At 38.5% G+C, this 20,434-nt stretch overlaps 1 protein-coding gene across 2 annotated transcripts in view; it reads right to left on the minus strand.

The window, feature by feature from the left end:
- The window catches only part of LOC115257016 (5-hydroxytryptamine receptor-like), a 591,282-nt gene that overhangs the window by 561,935 nt on the left and 8,913 nt on the right, over window positions 1-20,434 (minus strand). For both annotated transcript variants that reach the window (XM_062842818.1, XM_062842817.1), the window contains exon 2: window positions 6,967-8,163. The gene's annotated coding sequence lies outside the window, so the exon portion shown is untranslated. The remainder of the gene's footprint in view (window positions 1-6,966; window positions 8,164-20,434) is intronic.

The raw sequence follows: 20,434 nt of genomic DNA on the forward strand, positions 1-20,434 counted from the left end.
CAAGTCAATTGGTTTGGAATTGACTAAGTTATAGCGAAGAGTGTAATACCGGCCGCTGCCCAAGTGGTTCGTTACCCTATGGAACTGAGGTTATCATAATTTAAAAATTATAAAAGTGGCAATTTTGCGCTTCAAAAAAAAATGAAATTTGCATTCTAGATAAAGGTAAAATATCAATCCAAGGACAAGCAAGTTTGTGGATCGATGACCTAGGATTTGTTTAGAAATTTCTTCTAAAACAACTCTAATAATTTTTAAAAGAATACTGGTCAAAAAGTAAAGCGGATATTACTTCTGGGTGTAATATGTTTACGATTCTTTTTCCAAAATTATTGCAGAAACTCTTTTTATGAGATCAGCAAGAATTCCTTAAAGCTACCTCCACAAATTCCTTAAGATTTTTTTTTCAAGATTGTTTCTTAGATTTTCCACGAATTATCGAGAAATTTCTCAAGAAACTCTCCAAGATTTTCCTCAATCTTTTTTCTTAAAAAAAAATCAATTCGGCCATAAATAGGAATTTATGGACGAAAACAGATTCAAGAAGAGTTTCTCTAGCGATTACTTTAGATGTTTCATCAAATATTGCTCCAGTTATTAGTTTAGTAATTCCTCAAGAGATTCTTGCAGAAAATTCTCCAAAGGTTCCTTCAGGTATTTATCTCGGAATTCTTCTATCGATTCCTTCAGAAATTCTGTTTTTTTGTTTTGTTTTGTAGGAAGACTTCCTGAAAATTGACTTCCTGAGAATGCTTCAAGATTTTCGCTGTCAATTCCTCCAGGATTCTTTCAAGGGATCCCTTTGTGATTCTCCTAGGAATTTCTCCAGAAACTCCTCTAGAAAATTCTTAGGAGATTCTTTTCGCGGGGGGGGGGGTCCCAGAAGATCATCGAATATTCCTCCTGGGGTTACATCATAAACTTCTCTTGGGATTTATTGAAACCAATCTTCAGGGGGAGGATCCTGTAGGAATTCTTTTATGATGTTTCTATCAATTCTTTCAAAAATCCCTTAAGGTTTTATTTCTGGGTATTTTTCCAAGAATACCTTAAAAATTATTCCTGAAATTATAGCAGGACATTCTCCACTTTTCCAGACATTTCATCAGAAATTTAGAAATTTATTTCGGTAATTCCTTTATGAATTCTTCCAGATTAGTTCCAGTCCTTTATGAATTCTTCCAGATTAGATTTCTGCTGCAAAATTTCTCTTCGAAAATTTTTCTTGGCTCTAAGGATTACTCCAGAAAATACTTAAGGGATTTTGTCCACTTATACCTCCTAGTCATTTTTCAAGAATTCCTCCAGAAAAATCTATAAGAGTTCTTCCAGAGTTTGCTTCAGAACTTCTTCCAGGAATCGCTCTCGAAATTTAATGAGAGATTTATTCCTCCATTACCTTTGATTGCAATTTCTGCACGAATTGCTGTAGAAATTCTTTAGAAGTTCCTTCAAGGGGCCCTTGAAGAATTTCTCCAGTGTTCTTTATGCAATTTCATGACATATTTCTGCAAAAATCTGAAAGAATTTCTAGAGGTATCTCCGAAGGAGTCTGGGAGATATTTCTAAAAAACCGCAAGAGAAACTCCAAATTCCAATCAACCTTCTTGAGATTTCTTCAGTTGACCCTGACGGGAACCCTGAACGCTGACGTTGAAATTCAAAAAAAAAAAAATAAAAAAAATCTGGATGAAAATCTAAAAAAATCTATGGAAAACTTTCTGCAAACAATCCTTTTCTGACATTCATGCAGAAATCCTTAAACTACTGAAGGAGTCTCATGAAATATTTCTGAGAAGATTCCTGAAGCAGTTTTGGAAGGAATCCGTGGAAAAATTTGTGTTAGAAACTTTGGAATATTTTTTTTTATAAATCTTCTGTCCAATTCCTGTTGAAATTCCTGGAAACATACTTTAAAATATCTGAAAAATCCCAGGAAAATTTCTGAAGGAATTCTAGAAGTACAGTGTATCAAACAATTGTTCGTACAGGAGGTTTTTTGTCAAAATAATTTTTCATTCAAATGTTTATAACTTTTTTATGCGTCAATCAAAAGCGCTGTTATTTTGGCCTACCATGAATCATATATTAAAGCTCCATTGGTAAACTTTTGAGCGAGATCGAATAAGTTTTCTGAAAGTTTTAGAACTTTTAGTAAAACTTATAAGATTTTTGAACAATTTTTTTAAATTTTATATCTCAATATGTACTTGATGATTTTTTTTTCAATTTTTTGTGTTACAGCTTATACCTAAGGCTTTCATATGCAGCTATGTTTGAGGTTTTATATTCACTATAAAAAATATGAAACATGTGCTTATGAAGTTGACGATGTTAAAAAATTTACCATATTTTGCACATATAATCTGCCAAACGTTTTCCACCAATAAAAGTACATTAACTGAACGAAAAATTCATAGGACCTACTCTTCATATGTAGTTTAGTAGGTCCTGTATAAAAATATTACATTAAGAGAGTTTAAAAAAGTTTAAAACACTTGAAATTTTTATTGACCAAAATATGATTAATTTCCGAATGAGACACTAAACATATACAGATTTTTCATATTTTTTGTAGTGAACATAAAGGATGAGTCGTTAATTATAATTACCTTCAACTAATTCGCAAATTGTCTACAGTTAACGAAATGAAACCAAATTTTTACAGTAGTTTAGTATATGTATGTATTTCAACTTTTTGGTATAGGATTAAATTAAGGATGCGTTTTAGTGAAATTCACGACATTTTCAATTAACGCCCTCCATGTGGACATGTTCAGGCTCCACTTGAAACAAATAATTAAAGCTCTCTGGTTTGTTTATGCGCATCGTGCCTGGTTTTCACCCAGCTCCAAGCTTATGTTTTACTGACAACCGTTCCTGAAGCCTATTGACGAACATTAAGATGATCCGATAATGTATAATCATTAATTGTTCCAAAGCGCGATACCATGATTTTTGATTTTAGCATGTGATTGTACAACATCCTTTTTAGAACTGTTAAGGTGAATATATAACGAAGCCACCCCTCAAATTTTCAAGAGCACAAATCTGCAGAACCAAATGATGAATTGTGATGAAAAGTTGATCAATTGGTCACCACCAGCTTGTGACCAATCGATCAACTTTTCAGCGTGGTGTGACACTGGGGTCTTCAGATTTGTGCTCTTGAAAATTCTATGGGTGGCTTCGTTATATATTCACCTTAACTAAATTTATTTTATATCGACCGGAATCTCACTGATAACTTCTCAATTCATTTAATGGAAACAATAGACTATAAGGAGAAACTGTGCAAAATTTGGTTGATTTTGGTGAAGTAGGAAAAAAGTTATGTTAGTTTGAAAATGGCACAATAATTATCGACTCACCCTTTAAAACCTCAAACTAAGCCTTAGGTTTAAACTGTAACACAAAAAAAATCGAAAAAGTTACATCAAGTACATATTGAGATATAATGTTTTAAAAATGGGTTCAAAAATCTTTTTAGTTTTACTAAAAGTTCTATAGCTTTCAGAAAACTTATTCGATCTCGCTCAAAATTCTACCAATGGAGCTTTAATATATGGGATATAATTGGTCAAAATTTCAGCGTTTTTGATTGACGTATAAAAAAGTTATAAACATTTAAATGAAAATTTATTTTGGCCAAAAAATTACTTTACGGACAATTGTTTGATACACTGTAGTTGCGGAAGAAATCCTAGCGGAATGCCTGGAAAACCCTTGGTGGAATATATAATACACATTTAGTAAAATTTCTGAAGAAATCACTTACCAAAATTCATGCAGGATATTCTGAAACAATTCCCGGAGAAATTCTTGAACGTATTTTAGAAGGCTTTCCTGGAAGAATAATAACATGGATGAATTTCAGGAGAAACACTTGATCTCCTTTATTTTTTTTTAGAAAACTTGCATGAGAAATTTCCAAAGCAATTGCTGTTTAAGATTCAAGCAATTATTTCTTAAGAAATTTCAGAATTTCTTAACAAATCTAAGTAAAAATTTCTACAGGTATACTTAGTTTGATTCCTGGAGGATTTCTGGGCAAATACATAGAAGAATACGTGGAGAAACTTCTGATAGAGTCACTGTATGAATTTCTGCAGGAATCACTGAAAAACTTGAATGTAATTCCTGGTGACATCCCTGCGGGAGTTTTCACTAGAATCCATGAAAAAATTCCTGAAAACTCCACTGGAGGAGTTTGTGAAAATAAAAATATCTGTGCGCATTACTGAAGAAATTCATGAATGATTTATTGAAGAAACCGTTAAAGGGATTTCTGGAAGAAATACTAGAGGAACCCCTATCTGAAGACATCGCTGAAGAAATTTTTGATGGAACCCTTGGGGAGTTTTCCAGAAAAAAAAAATCCCTATGAATATTCTAAATGTAGATACTAGAATCTTTATAAGAAATCTCTGGTCGAGTTTTCAATGGATTCATTGGAAGAAAAAGTTATTGAAAAAATCTGATGAAATCATTGAAAATATGTTCGTAAGAAGCCTTGAAGAAATTTATTGAAGAATCGCTGACAGTACTTATGAAGAAGGAATTCGTGCAAGAATCTTTGGATTGCTTCATAAAGGAATTTCTGGAGTAATTTCTGAAGGGAAACGTCTATTAATTACCTAATGCTTTGAGAAGGGAGGGGCTCAGCAAAGTGCCCCATACATACATAAATTTAAGAGATCGCATGCAAAAAGTGTGCCATGGGGGGAGCGGAGTTCAAAATGAACAATTTTTACGTGACGTAATTGATGGACTTGCTTATGAATCAATAGAGCCATTTAGAAAAGAATACATAGAAGGTTCGTTGTAGAAATTATTTAGAATATTTCATGAGCAACCTAAGGCATCTCTAAAAAATATTCCTGAAACAATATTTTGAAGATTTTTGAAATTTCTTAGATAATTCTACAGCTTTGATTTTTTGAAATAAAGATCATTGTAAGAATGTCTGGAATCCTCGAATGGTTTTCTGAAAGAATTCCCGGTGAAATTTCTAAAATAATCCTTGGAGGAACTTCTCAAGCATGGAAAGCTTTCTTGAAAAACTTTTTGTGAAATTTCTGGAGGTTCCTCTTGAAAAATGTCTGAGAAAAATTCTGTTGGAATTTATGAAAAAATTATGAAAATTCTTTAGAGGATTACATGAATTTTTATGTGATAAATCTTTGAAAGAATCTCCTGAAGAATCCCTGCAAAAATTGCTGTATTAAATTGAACATTTAGTAGAAATCGAATTATCCGTCATCGGATAAGCCTCAACCAGTAGTAGGCTAATTGGAGTTTATGCGGAAATCTGCCGAGGGAATTTTAAAGAAGTCACCAAGAATATCGACGGAAATCCTCCAAGAATGTCATACGTAAATTACCATAAATCTTATGTTTTTGGGAATGTGTTTCTCATAAGAATACCACCGAAAATTTTGTTGATAATCCGTTAAGAATCACACAAAACTCGGTTTAGTACTTTTGCAGAAAAAAACTAATCGAGGATCTTCAAAGAATTACACTTATGTTAAAATCATAGAAAATATTGCAAATAATCTATAAAAAATCTCAAGAAAAATACATCAAACATTAACAAGAAAAAAAAAATGTACAAATTACCACTGTTATTATTATAAGGTCTGAACAGGTGGTTTCGTAAAGTGTTGGCAAAAAATATTGTTGTCGTTTTCTCATCGGCGTGGGAAATATTGTTCGGCGGCGTAGAAAAATATGTGCAGTGGTGCGCCGGGTCAATTTAACTGGCGGCGGCGGCGTGAAAAAATCGTCGGCGACGGCGGCGCGGCGCGGCGGCGCACACGTCTACTCGATAGATCAATGCTTCGCAGAATTAGAACCGTTCGGGTAGAACACTATTTTTTAAGACAACTCATTTTTGAGCTGTCATATCTCGGAAACCAGTGAACCGAATTGAATGAAATTTTGAACGTACACTAACAATATGTAAATGCTTCACAAACTATTAAAACATAGGTACATTTTAAACGTTGTATAAAGTTATCATGGATTGACACTTTTTGGATTTTTCGCGATTTTTTTTTTCTTACATCGATGTCAATAAATTTTAGTGTTGATATCCAAAGATTTTCCACTTCTATTCTCAAGTTATCTCTAATCAGATATATTAGAGCATATTTAGATTAAAGGAAGAACACATTTAGTAATTCTTGTGTGGTATTGTAAATTTGACTTATTTTCCTCTATATGGGTAATAATTTCAACCCAGTGTAACTTAATTCGCCTTGCGAAAATATTACATTTTATAACGTCGTATTAAGTATCAATATATCATTGATAAACGTTAAAAAATTCATTCAATTCGGATCACTGGTTTCCGAGATATGACAGTTCAAAAACTAGTTGTGTAAATAATAATGTTTTACCCGAACGGTTCTTACTTCGCGAAAAATGAATCAATCGAACCCAAATTTGTACCAATGATGCACATATAATAGGTTGACAAACAGTCAAAATTTGAGATTTTTTGATGCACTCTTTGAAAAGTTATAGCATGTTGAACTTTTTGTGAGATAAAAAAAAAGTTGCCTATCCCAAACATTTTGGCCAACCCCTGAAGATCAAATCGGCAAGTAGCTATTCTGGTGTGGTTGCCTTCGGCACTCTCAATACGAGAAAAATTGTGAAGTCGTTATTGGAGTGAAATTTTAAACGTGAAATTTCGCGTAATTATTCGATTTTCAGTGCAATAGAGGTTAGTTACTGATAGCCTACATCTTTTTGCTTCTATCCAATCAGTTATTGGCAAAATCTAGTTGGAATTTTTTTTTTTTTTATTATTCGATATTTGCCATCTGATATGACGGGAATAAGCGCATATGACGAAGTAAATCATCGGATGGCTGATCTCACGAAAAACGCTTGCTACGCTCATGGCATAAGCCTTGACGCGCCTTCCCTTGAAACAGAAGCACTTATTGGACCTACCTTTTAAGCGTGTCGTCTCTTGCTGCCGATCGCTGGTGTTGAACATGCAATCTTTGTTGCTACCGCACAAGTTCCTTTTCCGTTGCTCAACTGCTATGCTGTGCTTTGGAAATGAACACCATTCTACCCCCCTAGCCACATATCTTCTGTCGAAGGGGTACCCAGTAGAACACTTGTATTTACTATCCTGCCTTTCCTAGTTTACGAGCAATTTGGGCCGCACACGACCCACATCCCACAGAATCCGTATCAATGTTGTACCACTTTCGATTTTCGACCTTCTGCACCTGAACGGAAATAAACTCCCATCGGAGGCGAAATAACCGAACACCTGTTTCTAACTCCGAATCACCAAGATAATAAAAAATCACCAACCGAGGTCGTCCCGTGCGACACGTGCTATCTTCTCACAAAAACCGCCTTTTACCTTCTTAAGATAACATTTATTTTGCCAACGGTAGCGGCGGCGCTATTCGTTTGTCGATCTGTCTACTTCCCTCCCGAATGAATTTTCGATTATCGCGCGCCCGTCCACCCGGCGCTGCTAGTCTCCCGGCGTTCGGTCCTTTTCCGGCGCCCACCTACGCGTTTAATTTACGCCCCTCTCCTGGAGGAGAGGTGCATTAATATTTAATAATAACACTAACCACCGCCCGTCGTTCACTCCGGTTTTTTCGGCTTCTCGAGATATTTGAGTGCTGTTTCTGCCGGTACGCATCCACCACAACCACCACCGACCGATATGGGGCTATTTCGATCGATTTTTTATTGAGACGTTTTCGGTTTTATTTACGCGTTTATTTCATTTTTGCCCGCTGGGAAAGCACGTGTTTGATCATTTTCCCCATTTTCCTTTGAGTTTCGGCGCTGGGGCCGCGATAACAGTAGCCGCAACGCGGACGATGTGATTTTTCTTCTGATTATTACGTGTTTTTGCTTTATACGCGGCCCAGTTCGTCGAGTTCTGGCCGGGGAAACGATGTAATTAACCTTTGCTTTGGTTCAATTTCCGACGCGGACTTTTTTGTTCGGTTTGTGGTGTACCTACTTATCTGCAGGTTCGTATTCATTAACTCAAATCTGGTCCAAATTTAGCCAATTAGAGGCGGTTGGCTACGACAAGTCTGGCGTATATTTTGCTGAGCGTTTTTTCCTGAAGGGTTATGTTAGCTCATTAGGGATTCTGAGAGCTGAGATCTGAAAAGAAAAGGAAATAAATCAATGCGTTAGTTTATATGCATGAGAAAGGTAATTGGTAATCGTACTGAAAGGATAAAAAAGTCGCAATGCATTGTGGATGGGTAGAAGCGTAGATATTTAACGCAAGTATCCGCGCTTTGATCCTTGGTAGAGATCCTTTCGTGATGAAATTTGCTTGATGCTTCACAATAAACGAACGAATAAAATTTATTTTTCATTTAATAATTATATTTTATTTAATACATAATTGGCTAACAAAACTCTGAGTTAGTTCGAATGAGTGTAATCAATGTTGTACCTTTTAATTCCGCCCTCTTTTGCTTATTCATTGACAGATACGCGTATTTCGACTGCCACTAGTAATATTGATAGGGAGAGCGTCCAACATAACTATGGTCCTCACAAGTTCCTACCTCACGCTTCCACGGGTCATGCGATGACAAAGACTACCAGCTACGACTTGTGTACTTAAATAGCTGGTAGTGCAGCCTGGACAGTGTTGTCCTTCTGACTTCAGCTAGATTGAGGAGGTACGATCCGAGCGTCTGTTCACCAAGGAGGTGCGGCTTAAACAGCGTCTGTTCTGGAATCCAGTGGCTGAGTAAGAAACGCTGCACCACGCCCAGCTAGAACTAAGGTGGTAGCCCCATCAGCGTTGTCGTCCCAGTGTTGGTTGGGACGTTAACCCGCAAACACCCGGGACGATCTACTTTTGGCAGAAATGCAACATCTACTTTGTTTTAAAAGATTTTACCCCGGATTTTTTTATAGTCAAGGGGAATAGTTGTGCTAAGAAATGCATGGTACCTCCCCCCTTTGAACCCTCCCCTCTTTTGCGGGGAGGCGAAAATACGTGGCTTTTTTGTATTTTTTTTTATAAATTCTATATGTTTTTGCTGAAATTTCATCGTTTTGCTAATCATCAATAGTTTTCACTGATCCTAGACATGCAATGTATTACTACCCATCATAGTCTGTTGAAGTTTTGATCTCAGAGCTATTCTAAGGCCTCCAAAGTTTTCCGAAGTTTGTGACACAAATCTAAGATTCTCAATCAAATTTTATACACGATGAATTATTACAGAACATTGTCTACGGTACTCAAAAAGCCTCAAAGCACCCCTAGAAAATTCATGGTACATGAATTGGGTGATCTAGGTCATCCAAACTACTCTGGAATTCATTTTCTTAAGATCTAAAACATCCACCATCGTTTGTGTTCACTCTGTCCAAGAAATTTAGTCACTTGTGATATCTACATACTGTCACATGCTTTAGTTGTGAAAATTTTTCATGGAATGTAGTATATAGTGCTGATGGAACCTCAGTGCACATCTATAATGCTTTTGGTACATTCATGGGATATTCCAGGCTTTCCAAACTATTCTGGAATTAGGAACTTCAAGGTCTACAGGCTCTGCTCCTGTTTTTATTCACTCTATTGGCATAATTCTTTCACGATTGTGTCTGTTGCACCTCATTATACTACGAGTATCTGTATTTGTTGCTATTTGGGTGTCCACTGGCATACAAATGGACCCAATGTATTTTGAAGTATGGGTCGCAATACAGACAATCTTAGGATATTTTTATTGTAGCGAATGCTCGCGGAATATAATCTACGCTACTATTAGAACCTCAGGATGCAATTCTGATAACTTAGCGACATCCACTTGGTGATCTAGGTCATCCAAACTATTCTGGAATTAAGACCTTCAAGCTTTACACTCTTGTATCTCTTAACTTTATTCTTCCACGATTACCTCTGCTGTATCTCGTAATGTTTTGAGTATTTCTTTGTGTTGCTTGTGCATCCACTGACATACAAATGATGTATTTGAAAGTGTCGGAAATTACCCAAGCATTCCTCTAGGCGTTCCTCGGAAATTCCTCCAGGAGTCCCTCAGAAATTCATTGTGATGTTCTCCGAGAACATCTACGAGTTCCTAGGGAATGTCTCAGGACTTCCCGTTAAATTCTTCAGGAGTTTTCCAGCAGTTTCTCGAAGGTTTATTCAGGAGCTATTCTGGAATTCCTTCAGGAGTTCCTCAGGAATTACTTCAAGACCTTTTCGAAAAATCCTGCAGGATTTCCTCGGAGAATTCCTCCAGAAATTCCCCGAGGATTCCACGGGAGTCCTCCAAAGATCCAAACTCTCCAAGAAAATTTTCTCAAGAGTTCATCCAGAAATTTCTCCTGGGATTCCTCCAAGAAGTTTTCCAGGGACTCCTCCAGGAATTTTCTTAGGAATTTCTCCAGGGATTCCTCCAGCGATTTCTCTAGAAATTCTTCTAGGGATTCCTTCAGGAATACCCCCAGGGATTCCTTCCTCCATGGACTCATCAAGGAATTCAGTCAGGTATTTCTCCAGGAATTTTTCAGGAGCTCCTTCAGGAATTCATCCAAGATTTCCTCCAACAACTAATCCAGGGATTTCTTCAGGATTCTTCCAGAAATTCTTCCAGGAATTCTTCCAGAGTTTCCTCCAGGAATTCTTCCAGGGAATACTCCAGAAATTCCTCTAGAGATTTTGTCCGGCTAATCTTCCCGGGTGATTTCTCCAGAAATTCCTCCAGGAATTTCTTCATGAATAACTGCTAATTTATGTATGAATTCATCGAAGGAAGTTCTGAAGGTATTTATTGAAAAACCATGGAGGTTTTCTTAGAGAAATTTATAAAGGAACTCCTGGCCGAATTCCAGGACGGATTCTTGGAGGAATTTTGACATAAATATTGGAGCAGGTCTTGGAGAGATTCTTATTAGAGTTCATGTTGGACTTCTTGAAAGAATTTCTGAAAAAAAATCCTTGAAGGAATTCTCGGAGGAATCCCTGGAGTTGCCCGGGAGTATTTTCTTGAGGAATTTGAGCTTGAGGTTTCCTGAAGATTCTAGGAGGTATTCATAAAGGAATTTCTGGAGGATGTTTTAAATGAATTTTTAAAGGAATTTCTTGAAAAATCCCTTCTAGCGAAATTCCTGAAGAGATTATTGGCAGATATCTTAAAGGGTTCTCTGGTAAAATTCTTGGGGAAGATACAGTAGGAATTTTTGGAATTCCTGGAGGGATTCTTGGAAGAATTCTAGACAGATGTCTTGGAGGAATTTCTGGATGAATCCTGAAGGGATTTCCGGAGTAGTTTCTGGAGGAATTGCTGGAGGAAACTATGGAGGAACCACCGGTGAAATTTCTGTAAGAATCTCTTGAATCCTGAAGAAATCCCTGGGTTAGATGCTGGAGGAAATCTTGGAAGAACTTCTGAGGGAGCTCCGGAGGAATACCTGAATAAATTCCTGGATGAATCCATGGAGGAATCCATGCAGGAATCCCTGGGGGTATTCCTGAAGGAATCCCTGGAAGAACTTCTAGAGAAACCGCTGGAGGAATCCCTGGAGAAATTCTTAGGAAAATTCTTGGAGGAATCCCTGGAAAATTTCCTGGAGGAATTCCAGGAGAAATTTCTGGAGGAACTCTTGGGGAAAGCTCCTTGATGAGTTTTTAGGGAATGGATGAAGAAATCCTTGTGGGACTCCCGTGGAATCCTCGAGGAATTTCTGAAGGAATTCCCGAGGAACTCCTGCAGGATTTTTCGAAAAGTTTTTGAAGTAATTCCTAAGGAACTCCTGAAGGAATTCCAGAATATCTGCTGAATAAATCTTCGAGAAACTGCTGGGAAACTCCTGAAGAATTTCACGGGAAATCTTGAGACATTCCCTAGGAACTCGTGGAGACATTCTCTGAGAATATCACGATGAAGTTCTGAGGGACTCCTGGAGGAATTTCCGAGGAACGCACAATGGTCGGAAAAAAATAAAGTTCGGCCAAAACTCTTTTTATGTGTTTAATCGAAGTTATAGGTTGTCTAGATATGTTATATCGTAATTTTAGTGTTTAAAAAGGGGTATTCAAAAATTACGTAACTTTAATAATTTCAAAAACGGTAAGAATCAGCAAAACCCACATTTTTTAGCATTTTTTGTTAGAAAATCAATTTGAATTTAATTAAATGATCAACTTTCGATCAAATCCAATCAAGTTTGTTCAAAACGTGTGAAAAATGTGGTAAGATGAATTTTATTTCAGTCACAAATGGAAAAATAACGTAAAATATATGAAAAAACATGACTTTTTTAAATAGCTCTAATTTGAAAAACAGCAAATTTATGCAAAATATTTAAACGTTTTTATGCAGCCCTAAGCATGACGTTTAAGATGTACTATTCGAAATTGCGGCGACACGTGACGACACGAACCGTTTTCTAACTTAAAAATTACCAAAAATCGCAAGGTACAATATATGAAAATTTGAAAAGTTTTGTGACATATTAATTTTGCACCATACGTACATTCAAACAGTCCAACAACAAGCTTTCATATGCTGGATAACATAAAACATATATTCCATTCTCAAAATAATATTATTTTACTTTTTTCGAATGGTTCATTTTTCAATTTTATGACTTAGGCCACTTTGGCGGTGAAAATGTCATTAAAATACAAAAGCTGGTATGCTTTTAATTAAGAATCATAAAACTACAATACATTAACTTTGTTATAAGGTGAAATAAAGTTTAAAAATATGAATTTCGTTTTTTGAGAGTTTTGGCCGCCCCTTTGTATGGAGCCCGACCAATGTGGAACGCCTAGAGGAATGCTTGGGTAATTTCCAACACTTTCAAATACCATAAAGAACATTTGTATGTTAGAGGATGCACAACCCAGCTAACACAAAGTCTTATATGATGTTGGATAGGATGCTAAAGTGGAGGCCATATGCGTACATGCTTCCATTGAAATGCGTGTAAAGTGTGCGTATATCGTCTCCACTTTTGCATCCTATTCAACATCATATGCGATCATGTGTTGACTGGGAAGTAACACAAATACTCAACAAATTATGAGATACAACAGAGGTAATCGTGGAAGAAGTACATCGATAAAATAAAGATATACAAGAGTAGAGCTTGTAGAGCTTGAAGGTCTTAATACCAGAATAGTTTGGATGACCTAGATCACCAAAAGAATGTCGCTAAGTTATCAGAATTCTAAGGTTCTAATAGTAGCGTAGATTATGTTCCACGAGCATTCGCTACAATAAAAATATCCTAAGATTGTCTGTATTGCGACCGATACTTCAAAATACATTGGGTCCATTTGTATGCCAGTGGACACCCAAATAGCAACAAATACAGATACTCGTAATATAATGAGGTGCAACAGACACAATCGTGAAAGAATTATGCCAATAGAGTGAATAAAAACAGGAGTAGAGCCTGTAGACCTTGAAGTTCCTAATTCCAGAATAGTTTGGAAAGCCTGGAATATCCCATGAATGTACCAAAAGCATTATAGATGTACACTGAGGTTCCATCAGCACTATAGACTACATTCCACGAAAAAATTTCACAACTAAAGCATGTGACAGTATGTAGATATCGCAAGCCAAACTTCAAAGTGTTTTGGAGGCCATTTGTATTTCACGGAATGTCCAACTACCACAATATCAAGTTGCTTATAGCATTGGGAGGTGTAATGGACATTAACGTGACTAAATTTCTTGGACAGAGTGAACACAAACGATGGTGGATGTTTTAGATCTTAAGAAAATGAATTCCAGAGTAGTTTGGATGACCTAGATCACCCAATTCATGTACCATGAATTTTCTAGGGGTGCTTTGAGGCTTTTTGAGTACCGTAGACAATGTTCTGTAATCATTCGTCGTGTATAAAATTTGATTGAGAATCTTAGATTTGTGTCACAAACTTCGGAGTACTTTGAAGGCCTTAGAATAGTTCTGAAATCAAAACTTCAACAGACTATGATGGGTAATAATACATTGCATGTCTAGGATCAGTGAAAACTATTGATGATTAGCAAAACGATGAAATTTCAGTAAAAACATGTAGAATTTATAAAAAATACAAAAAAAGCCACGTATTTTCGCCTCCCCGCAAAAGGGGGGAGGGTGCAAAGGGGGGAGGTACCATGCATTTCTTAGCACAACTATTCCCCTTGACTATAAAAAAAATCCGAGGTAAAATCTTTTAAAACAAAGAAGATATTGCATTTCTGCCAAAAGTAGATCGTCCCGGGTGTTTGCGGGTTAAACAGAACTGGCACGATGGCCCTCCGGCGAGACAGGAGTGTTGGCGTAGGCCCAATAAGCCACCCGTAAAAATCCCCATTGCGAATGACATAGGAGAAAATCGGCAAAGACCCACGCGACGATTGAGGACTACGATTGGAAACTTGGAACATGGAATTGCAAGTCACAAGGATTCGCAGGATGTGACAGGATAATTTACGACGAACTATATCCCCGCAACTTCGACATCGTGGCGTTGCAGGAACTTTGTTGGACTGAACAGAAAGTGTGGAAAAGCGGGCATCGAGCGGCTATCTACCAAAGCTGTGGCACCACCAATGAACTGGGAACAGGATTTATAGTGTTGGGCAAGATGCGACAACGTGTGATTGGGTGGCAGCCGATCAACGCAAGGATGTGCATGTTGAGAGTTAAGGGCCGTTTCTTCAACTACAACATCATTAACGTCCACTGCCCACACGAAGGGAGACCTGATGACGAGAATGAAGAGTTCTACGCGCAGTTAGAGCAAACATACGATGGTTGCTCGCCGCGTGACGTAAAAATCGTTGTCAGCGACATGAACGCGCAAGTAGGAAGGGAGGAAACGTACAGACCGGCAATCGGGCGAAACAGCCTGCACGCCGTATCGAAAGATAACGGTCAGCGATGCGTAAACTTTGCAACCTCCCGTGGTATGGTAGTCCGAAGCACCTTCTTCCCCCGCAAAGATATCCACAAAGCCACCTGTAGGTCACCCGACCATCAAACAGAAAATCAAATCGATCACGTTCAAATCGACGGTAAATTCTTCTCGGATATAATCAATGTCCGCACATACATACATATAGATTCGCATCAGTACTTAGTCACTGTATGTATGCGCTCAAAACGTTCGACAGCTATCACCAAGCGTCGAAGTCAAACGCCGCGGCTCAACATCGAGCAGCTGCGTAACGTAGAAGTGGCTCAAGACTATGCGCAGCAGTTAGCAGTGGCCCTACCAACGGAAGAGCAGCTTGGCGCAGCTACACTTGAAGATGGCTGGAGGGACATCCGATCCGCCATAGGTAGTACCTCGGCTACAGCACTAGGCTTCGCGACTCCGAATCACAGAAACGACTGGTATGACGGCGAATGTGAACAGTTGAAAAACGAGAAGAATGCAGCATGGACGAGAATGCTGCAACACCGTACGAGAGCGAATGAGGCACGATACAAACAGGCGCGGAACAGGCGGAACTCAGTCTTCCGGATGAAGAAGCGCCAGCAGGAAGAACGAGATCGCGAAGCGATGGAAGAGCTGTACCTTCCGTGTGCTAAGGACACACGAAAGTTCTACGAGAAGCTGAACCGCTCGCGCAGAGGCTTTGTGCCACAAGCCGACATGTGCCGAGATAATCACGGGAATATTCTCACGAGCGAGCGTGAGGTGGTCGAGAGGTGGCGGCAGCATTACGATGAGCACCTCAATGGCGACGTTGCAAGTACCGAAGGTGGCGTGGTAACAGATCTTGGAGTATGTGCACAGGACGAAAAACTTCCGGCCCCTGACTTTCAAGAGATTGAGGAGGAGGTTGACCGGTTGAAAAACAACAAAGCCACTGGGGCAGATCAACTATTAGGCGGGCTTCTAAAATACGGTGGAGAAGCATTACACTGGGTCATTACCAAGATTTGGGTGGAGAAAGTATTACCGTAGGAGTGGATGGAAGGTATCGTGTGTCCCATCTACAAAAAGGGCGACAAGTTGGATTGCGGGAACTATCGCGCGATCACACTACTGAGCGCTGCCTACAAGATACTCTCTCAAATTTTATGCCGCCGTCTATCACCGATTGCAAGAGAGTTCGGACCATATGTTCGCCATCCGCCAGGTGTTGCAGAAATGTCGCGAATACAACGTGCCCACACACCACTTGTTCATCGATTTCAAATCGTCTTGATACAGTCGATCGAGAACAGCTATGGCAGATTATGCACGAATACTGATTCCCGGATAAACTGATACGATTGATCAATGCGACGATGGATCGAGTGATGTGCGTAGTTCGAGTATCAGGTACACTCTCGAGTCCCTTCGAATCTCGCAGAGGGTTACGGCAAGGTGATGGTCTTTCGTGCTTGCTGTTCAACATTGCGTTGCGGGGTGTAATAAGAAGAGCGGGGAAAAACACGAGTGGGACGATTTTCACGAAGTCCGTTCAGCTGCTTGGTTTCGCCGATGATATTGATATTATTGCTCGTAAATTTGAGACGATGGCGGAAACGTACATCCGACTAAAGAGTGAAGCCAGGCGAATCGGATTAGTCATTAATGTGTCGAAGACAAAGTACATGATGGCAAAGGGCTCCAGGGAGGAATCACCGCGCCCGCCACCCCGAATTCATATTGACGGTGATGAAATCGAGGCGGTTGAAGAATTCGTGTATTTGGGCTCACTGGTGACCGCCGACAACGACACCAGCAGAGAAATTCAGAGGCGCATTGTGGCAGGAAATCGTTCTTACTTTGGACTCCGCAGAACTCTACGATCGAATAAAGTTCGCCGTAACACGAAGTTAACCATCTACAAAACGCTGATTAGACCGGTCGTCCTGTATGGGCACGAAACATGGACCCTACGTGCAGAGGACCAACGCGCCCTTGGAGTTTTCGAACGGAAGGTGTTGCGTACCATCTACGGCGGAGTGCAGATGGAAGACGGGACTTGGAGAAGGCGAATGAACCACGAGCTGCATCAGCTGCTGGGAGAACCAACCATCGTCCATACCGCGAAAATCGGGAGGGTGGGCGGTTCACGTCATTAGGATGTCGGATAACAACCCGACTAAAATGGTTCTCGAGAGTTATCCGACCCGTACAGGAACACGTGGTGCGCAGCGAGCTAGGTGGGTCGACCAAGGAGGACGATCTGCGGACCCTACTCAGAGTGCGGAACTGGAAACAAACAGCCATGGACCGAGTGGAATGGAGACGGCTTCTATGTACATTAGAGTGGGTCATCGTTTATATGGAAAAATGAAAAATTCAATGGTATCCCATCAGATCAAAGCTTTTTTGATCCCATTTCAGGACCCAAATAAGTGTGCAAAATTTGGGCAGGATCGGTTATGTCTACGTTTTGCGCATCGCGTTTGAAGTTTGTATGGAGTTTTACATGGGAAAACACACTTTTTTGCATTTCTCTCATAACAATCTCGAATTTTTCTGAAATCATGTAACCGATAAAAGGAAAACATAGCCTAGGGTGTCCTGAAAAACTTTGTCGAAGACCGCGAAGTGATCTGATGCTTATGAAAAAAGTTATGGCGTCGGCATTGCTTGGCGAAACAGCATGATTTTGTTGCTATTGTTATTCCTTTACATGTTAAAACATAAACACATGCATGCGGTTCGTTGGTTATAACTGTTTTCACAAGCATCGGATCGCTTTGCGGTCTTCAACAAAATTTTTCAGAACATCCTAGGCCATCATTTTACAGTATCGGTTAAAAAGTTTCAGACAAACTTTTTCAACTTATGACAAAAATGCAAAAAAGTATGTTTTCCCATATAAAATCCCATACAAATTTCAATTGCAATGCGAAAAGTGTAGACGCAACCGATCGTGCTCAAATTTTGCACAGATACTCAGGACCCGAAACGGAACCAAAAAAGCTTTGATCTGAGAAAACGGTTCCGATGACCCACGCTAATGTACATACAGCAGAGGCCACCCCGGCCTTAGCCTGATCGTCCCGGCCCTAGTAATATTTCTCAGTTATGTGGATAAATGACACTGAAGAAGATAACAAGTGCTAGTCAAAATACGCGTATCTGTCGAAGGATAAGCAAAAGAAGGCAAAATTAAATGTCCAAAACTGATTACACTCATTTGAAAAGAGTATTCTGCTTAGAGGGTTCGAAAAGTCGGTACAAGATCTGAGTTTATTTATTTATTTATTTATTTATTTGATACTTCAACTGATCTTATATGATTTCATTGAATAACTTATGCTAAGGTACAATACAATAACACCAACATTAATCATGAATAACAATCAGGATTTAAAAATCAGCAACGCACACGCGATACAAACAATCTAACACATATCATCAAAATCGTTCGTTTTCAAAATCAGTATTACATTTGCAACTTAATTCAAAAACAGTACATATATCAATAATAAAAAAGCTTCCATCGTAATCTCGTTACGTATTCATCGGTTTCCATGTGTTATCAAGCCTATTGACAAATTCGCGAAATTTCACATTTCTAGGCCATGTTTTAGCGTTCAGAGCTGTTCGTTTCATCCGTTTATCAATTACGATTTTAAAAGAAATATAGTCCATGTCGTAACAATTTTTCCAATTCGGAACTAATTTAGATATCCTTATACACTCGGGTTCTGGGACGCAAAGAGTATGAGATACTAAACGCACGATATCGGTTTCTGTAGCACTACAATCAATATTGGACAACACAAACGAGAAAGATTCATCATGCCCTTGTTTTATCGTGCGAGTAAAGGCATTGCTCGATGGACTCGGTGTTGACACTGGTGTTGAATGCCGGTGCGTTGGAACGGTTGGATCAGATGGAGAGATCTGATCGACTATTTTGGAGATCGCATCGTTAATCTTCGCTACTTGGCATCTCAACTCGTCTAGCTCAGCTGCAACCTGATGATATCGAACTCAAATGCGCTCTCGGTGAATCAGGAACAGTGTCTCTGGCTTTGCAAAATTCTAACATGCATTCGTTGCAAATCCAAATGATGTTATTGGATAGCGCGCAAAGGTCAGATTCATTGACACCAACACACACACACACACACACACACACACACACACACACACACACACACACACACACACACACACACACACACACACACACACACACACACACACACACATTGACGCCTTCACAAATGGTGTACAGACCTTTCATCGTATCGATGTGAGCGGTACATCGCTTGCATGTATTATCCATTGCAGAAACGTTGAAAACACTATGACTCCAGCAGATACAAATTCGGTTCAAGACGAACGAGTTGGAAATTCACTATTTTCAGCTTCTTGAGAACATAAACGATGAATTAACAAGTCCCAACAGTAGATCAAACTAATCACTAGCGTTTACTAGCAGTAACAAGAATTTCAACAAACTTTTCAACAAAAAGTTAGTTAATATGGCAGTGGTGACGCAATGACAGTACATTGCACAATGGTTTGAGGGCCATATTTAACTTCACACAATTAATAACGTCCGAACTATTAGTTTTAGCTTGCCATAGCTGTATGCTATATGATTCTTCATATTTTTTGAAAATTTTTTCCAATAATGTGAAACTAGGGTGATCCAAATGATTCCCAGGATCACAATATCAACTTTTTATTGTTTCCATATCCGTCGAGCGATCGCGCTGTTGTATTTTGTACAACACGTTGAAAAAATCTCGCTTTTTGTACTAAGCATTAGTAGCAATAAATTGTTCTACAAAGTAGAAAACCACATTATTCTGAACAACTTTGCCAAACAAAGCATATTGATATCTTAAACAGTTTTAGTGATATTATTTTTTGAATAAAAAAAATAGGGTGACACCTGAAAAAAAAAGCAATTTCGATAACTTTTTATACATTGATTTCTCACAAAAACTTTGTTCCAAACAGTTTTAGTGCATTTAATGTGCAACATTTTTTCCAAATATAGCAAAGTTCCTCAATTTAAAAAGTTATTCGTGGTTTTCTTCTAAAAATGGCTGTGTTTAAACATGTCAGAATGGCGCAAGCCGATTTCAAACCTTTAAGTCTTGCTCAAAAAATCTTATTCTCATTCTTTCAATGATTAAAAACAAAAATAGGTGTTATCCGTTTAAAGCAATTTGAATGATTTTGAAAATATAGATATTTTATTGAAAATGGGCCCTAAGTACGAAGATATAAGAGATACGAGTTTGTCGTCTTCGCCAAAATGTGTAATGTTGTAATTTAAAAAATGTTCAGAACAAAGTACCTATTAAAATGTTCAAACATCTATAGCTCAGAATCCGGATAAGATAGAATGATGCCGTCTTCAACAAAGTTTTTCAGTAAGCTAAAAATTGTCTGTCAGTTAAGTCTTTGATTCGTGATTTATTCGCTAGGTGACACCTTGTGTAAATATTTAAACACGTGTATCTCGATACTCAA

Source organism: Aedes albopictus, chromosome 3 (assembly GCF_035046485.1).
Source record: "Aedes albopictus strain Foshan chromosome 3, AalbF5, whole genome shotgun sequence".
Classification (NCBI taxonomy): domain Eukaryota; kingdom Metazoa; phylum Arthropoda; class Insecta; order Diptera; family Culicidae; genus Aedes; species Aedes albopictus.